The following is a 5,990-nucleotide window of genomic DNA, read 5'->3' as shown; positions in this document are numbered from 1 at the left end:
CGACGCGCTGGTCGGCTAGTTTACCTTTGTCCCCTGCTGGCCCTGAGGCAGCCCGTGGGAGGCTGTGGTGTCTTGAGTGTTCCCTAACTGGGTTCGTAGGTTCTAGAGTAAAACACCCTCCTGAGAGGTCACGTCTGCGGCAGTCTGGGCTGCACGCAAGCTAGGCCTGACCCGGCTCGCGAGGGGCTCGCGAGGGGAGGCAGCTGAGGCGAAGCGGTAACCAAAGCACGAGAAATTGCTCGAACGAGACTAAGCACCCCTTCCCTGAACACACGCAAATCTCAAATTCGAATCCAACTTGAATCCAGCGGGGGAAAGCGACAACCAAAGGGAAGAGCAACAAAAGCAAACAAAAGGCCGCGTCTGGCACCTAGTCTAGTCTTGGATATCTTCTCACCAGCGCGGAGCTAAGTGTTGCCACTGGGCGTGGGAGGGAGCCCCAGGGCCTGAGGCCGGCACCCCTGAGACTCTGGGGCGTGTACAGCCCCACTCGTTATTACGTGAGAGTGTCATGGGGCGGCGAGCTTCACAGGCACTGGGCCTTCTTCACAGGTACTGGCCTTGCTTCATATTGCCAGATGAGGGCCCCGCCTTGCGCCACACTCTAGTGCCATCAACGACGACCGGAAACCAGGACGCCGCCGATGGGGTAGAGCGGTCGCCAGCGGTTCCCCCGATGACCACGGGTCCTCCGCCGGGGGCAGGCTCTGAGGCACCTCCCCAGCGGAGGGCCTACCTCCTGAGAACACCTTGCTCCGAACGCCGTGGTGGTGATGTCGGATCCCGGCCCTTCTCCTGCAGCCCCCTGCGCCCTCCTCCCGAGGGGCAGGAGACCGTGGGAGCGGGGAAGCTGCTCGCTGTGGCGACCTGCACCTCCTGCGATCCATGGTTACCGTATACCTGCTCCTGAAGAATTAGCGGTACCCGATAATCATTGCCCCCAGCGTGGCCAGTAGGACCGTCCCGGGGCTCCCGGAAAGGCTCGGCTTCTGGCGCCTCGTCCCCCCAGCCTAGGCTGAGGAGAGAGCCTTGTTCGCTCTCGTGTGGGTGTCCTTGGTCCATCATGACGGCCACCTATTCCTCCAGCGCCGTCATCCCGAATGCCACGCCGTAATGCCCCGCATGCCACGCGGTCCTGCCTGACGCGCCCACCGTGGGGTTGCAGCGCGCCTGCCCACCGGGGCGGCGGGTCGCGTCGAGTCCTTCTTCTTCGTGGACCGGGAGCGGGGGCAGCGCCGCCGCCGGTCTGGTGCTGACAGCTTCGCTGGCGTCAGAGTAGCCTTGGAGCCCGCGGGCGCGCATGGAGCCCCCGCGCGGGCCGCCCTGGGCTTGAGATGGGAGCTGGGTGGAGAAGGGGTGAGCCCCCGAGGCGGCGAAGCCCGGGAGCTCTGCCACTCGCTCCAGTAGCACGTCGTGGCCGCCCTCCAGCAGCCTGCAGTGCAGCAGCTCTCGGGCCACTGTGAGCGCGGCCCTCGAGTTCGCCTGCTCCCCGCGGGTGTACGGCGTCGTGGTCGCGGCATGATTGGAGGCCCTTGCTGCCGACCGTGCCTGCCGCGGTGTGAGAGCTATCGGAGCATGTCCGCGTCGCCAGCGGCCCGCAGCGCCCTGCGGACCGCGAGCTGCCTGGGGCACGGGGTCACCCGAGGCAAGCGGCTCTGCGCAGGTGGGCCACGCCGCCCATGGATCTGGGTTGCCCGCCCGGTCGCCGGACATGGTGATGATGACGCGACGGTGCGCGAAGCGGTAGAAGGTGGATTCCGGCGCACCCCTACCTGGCGCGCCAAATGTCGGATTTCGGGTTCCGGCAGACCCTTGAGGTTCGAACACTGGGGTGCGCACGGAGATTTTGCCTCCTACCTACCTGCACCCCTCCGCCTTGTTAGGATCTAAACTATGGCAAGAACAACACAAGAGATGCAGGGTTTATACTGGTTCGGGCCACCGTTGTGGTGTAATACCCTACTCTAGTGTGTGGTGTGGTGGATTGCCTCTTGGGCTGATGATGATGAACAATACAAGGAAGAACAGCCTCGCGAGGGTCTGTTCTTGGCTGGGGCGATGAACTGTTGGGAGGAGCTCAGTCACCTTTCTCTCTCTCTCTCTCTTTCTCCGTCTGTCCTCCCTCCTGTCTAGCGGGTGGCTGATCCTATTTATAGGGGCCCTGGTCCTCTTCCCAAATATCGAGCGGGAAGGGAGCCAACAATGGCGGGCTAATTTGAAGGGGGACAGCTAGTACTAGCTACCCTGACAAAAGTAGTCTTCGCCTGCGCAAAGCTCTGGTGATGACGCCGTCTTGGGCTCCTCGGTGACCTCCGTCTCGTAGTCCTCCTGGTCTTGGTCTCGTTGCACCGAAATGGCAACCTTTGCCTCATGCCTCGGTACTCCGCGGCTGCGCTTGCCCCCTTTGCACCAAAGAGGAAAGGAGGACACTGCGCGGGCTGGCACCCTCCTGGCGCCCTTGGTCTTCATGGCTTGTGTCACGGGCACCTCGCGAGGTACCCCGCCTTGATCTCTCTGCCTCCTCGTGAGCCAGCCTGACGAGGCCGTGCCTGAGGAAGCTCCGCGTCGTCTGCCCCGCGAGGCTTGGCCCCTCGCGAGGGTCTTGGGTTTGTGTTGGTGAAGATGGGCCGCGCTGGGCCCCCCTTTGAGCCACGCCACAGGCCGCAGGCAGGCAAGTGTGGGGACCCCCGTTCCCAGAACGCCGACAGTAATAGTACTACTACTACTACTACTACTATTACTACTACTACTACTACTACTAATAATAATAATAACAATAATAATAATAATAATAATAATAATAATAATAATAATAATAATAATAAAGTGGCTATCACTTCTGCCTGCCGGCTCACCGTCACTAAAAGTGTCCTAAAAATTAGAAACAATTACCCACCATGCCATCCATATAAGTAAGAAAAAAAATCCATGAAAAAACTATTAGGATCGTTGTACCGGGCCTCTTAGCACATGCTGCCTCCTACACCCCGCGCGACACAGACACTCCTCCTAAAAAACCTATACAAATCGAAACAGAGTTGCCTCGACCGATAGAATTAGATCGGTCATGCAATTTAGGGGGCTTCAATCTAACCACGCCGCTGGATCGAGAGAGAGGGGGTTGAGAGTGGAGTCAGGCGGCGGCTTGGAGCATAGCAACTATGGCCTCCGGCCGATGGAACACAACAGTCTTTGCCCCAGACTCCTCCCCTTACCCGTTGTCCAACTGCGGAAGATCCCCCGTCTCCGGTTTCTCCAAAATTGAGGTCAGACACAACAAGTAGGGGCAGTTCCTCAACGACGCCAACACGATGGGCTTCTTGGTATCCGTCGCAGAGGTTGCCGACGACACGGAGCTCCATCAAGGGCAGATGCCATACATGGACATTCCTTTCTGGTTTACTGCCTACCTCTGCCCCTGCTCCCATGTCCCCTCCGTGCTCTAAGCGAGATCCAGCACCGCGGTCTACCTTCTACGCGTGTTGTGCTGCCGGTGTCCATCGTGAGGGCGAGCAATGCCCCCCACGCCACCCTTTCCACTATCGTCCTTCAGGTCTGGCGTATCCATGCCTTTAAGCTCCTGCTCTACCCCGAGCTGGTAACCTTCAAGCTGCACGGGAGCAACGCCGAGAGTGATCTGCAGCCGCGGTCCTCTCTTCTCCTTCCTACGAGTGCCCAAAGGAGGTCGTCATCGCCGTGTATTGAGCAGGCACTGGACGGAGAGCTATTGTACAACTCTGTGATCTACTAACACCTCGGTGAGCAGCGATAGCTGCAGTAGGATATCTGAATCCGCCACGCCCCTGTCTGGTAAGTCCTTCTGGTCGACGTCTCACTGCCGTGTACAAAACGTGAGGTTTAATCTTCATTATCCCATCTAGTCGTCCGTCATTTAGCAGCTAACTGAACTCCTGGTGATTACTTAGAATGCCAACTGAACTCATGGTGATTACTAGCTAGCTTCAAGAATAATCTTACGGATGGATAACCCCCTGAATAGTATAAACATCGCCATATTATTTTACAAGAAAACTAAAAAGTATGAGCGTGTGAAACTAACTAAAGCTCAAGTCACATCAGTACAACTCGTCCTGTAATTCACATATTTTTTCTTGGATTAAATATTGCAATTTTTTAAATATGAGTATAGGATGTATGGCTGAAGATACAAGAAAGTTTATCGACTCTATGTTTTTTTGGGTACAAATGTTTTCTCAGGTTGGTGCGTAATTTTTAACAATGATGCAAGCAAAAAGATTGGAAAGTAAATGACAGACGTTATCTCCTTTTAAACAGGAATGCTTTATGGTGGAATAAGCGAACTAAATTTAAGTAAATCTAACATATTTCTAATGGTTTGAAACAAAATTAGAAGGAGACATGTTGCTATCCTGTATTGTGACCATGTATAGGTTTATTCTAGAGCCGTAGCAACGCATGGGCATATTTCCTAGTTTATCCAAAGTAAGTATTTGCCGTCATAATGTAAGCCACCACTTAACCAATTTGTTTGAAATTTTTCAGGTCCCAGGAGGAGTAATCTGATCCAAGACACACTGGTGAAGCTTAAGGCGGTTTATACGCTTGTTGAGCAATTATACACTGGAGCTCAGCGGACTCCCGCTACTATCTCCCCAACAAATCAAGGACCAAATTTGTTAAGTGATGTCTTCAAGAAACTATCCATATTAACCACCAGGTTTCAGGAAATCAAACGGTCTTGTGCTAGAGCCGGAGCTGTAACATCCTTGAGCTGTGCCAAAGCATGGGTACCTGAACTAGACCCGGCCGACGTAGCTAGTGGGTATCCTAGTCTCAAGGAAGATGGAACCTCTTTTGACCAACAAGACTTTGCCTCCTGTGTCAAAGAGATTCATCCACATGCAACAATCATCGCTGAAGAGACCAACCTCACCAAGTACCAGCTGGGTTACGATGAAGATAATCAGAAGATGCAGACTCCTTCATATAAAGAGATGGACTTAATTCCGCTAATTCGTAAGCACACTTTCGCCCCTGATATTGATCTGTCTGATCTGATTTACGACAAAGCTGAATTCGTCGCCTTGCATGGCTTTGACAGGTCCAAACCCAACTTCCAGACGGTGGAGGAGGAAGAAGAACCACAAGGGATGAATCGCAACCTGCAAGCCAGCCAGGCCAAGATTCATGAACTGGGGCCGGTTTATCATCTGCTGTAGGCAAGACTTAATTTTTTTATCCTTTTGGGCACCAAGCGCCTTGTAATAGGCTACCTTTAAACTCTTATTCTGCTATACCATCGTGCACATTTTGCTGTTCATGATACTATTCATCCGTCATGTAAGATACGCCATATATGCTTTATGATATTATCAATTTTGAATCTGTTCCTGCATACAACAGGAGAAAAGTGTCCTGGAGGTTTACCGCTGGACGGGTTATAATGCCCAATATAAACCATAGGAAACTATCATAGTTTATAACCAAGGCTGGACTGAACGATAACCATATATGATTGAAAATATGTCATACCTATGATATTTGATCACACTTGTCGGTTTACTAAGCCAGTGAAGTAAGGGTGATAACCCAAAATTTGAGCACTGGTAATTATCAGAGATTGCCGGCATATAAACAAAGCCGGGCCGGGTTAATAAACACCGGATATTATCTGTATCTCATACTAGCGACTTATAGTCGAAAGCCAGGACAGGTTAATAACCACCGGATATTATCTCATATTGGCGACTTATAGTCAAAAGCAAGGCCGGATTAATAAACACTGGTGATTTATAATCATAAAGCTTTATAAGCCGTATCAAATAAACCTCAAAAAGAAAGAAACTGTCGAATAAAAAACCAGCGAGAAACGAGGCTTTTCTGTAACATCCCAAATTTTCAATTTGGAATGTTATACACTAGATCATCATAGCATATCATATTTCCTCGCATTTTGGTTGATCCTAGAAATTCTACGCAACTCAAGGACCCTCGGAGAGAGTTGGGGA

The 5,990-nt window shown here is 52.5% G+C and overlaps 1 long non-coding RNA gene across 1 annotated transcript; it reads left to right on the top strand.

Annotated features, from left to right (window-relative positions):
• The first annotated feature begins 3,080 nt into the window (after positions 1-3,080).
• On the top strand, positions 3,081-5,328 carry LOC123058290 (uncharacterized). Its single transcript, XR_006427124.1, has 3 exons — positions 3,081-3,810; positions 4,525-4,998; positions 5,084-5,328. It is a non-coding gene; the product is annotated as an uncharacterized lncRNA (long non-coding RNA).
• The last annotated feature ends 662 nt before the right edge of the window (positions 5,329-5,990 follow it).

Source organism: Triticum aestivum, chromosome 3A, assembly GCF_018294505.1.
Source record: "Triticum aestivum cultivar Chinese Spring chromosome 3A, IWGSC CS RefSeq v2.1, whole genome shotgun sequence".
In the NCBI taxonomy this organism is placed as follows: Eukaryota; Viridiplantae; Streptophyta; class Magnoliopsida; order Poales; family Poaceae; genus Triticum; species Triticum aestivum.
The sequence above is the reverse complement of the archived record's forward strand: the minus strand, read 5'-3'. Positions and strand labels throughout refer to the sequence as shown.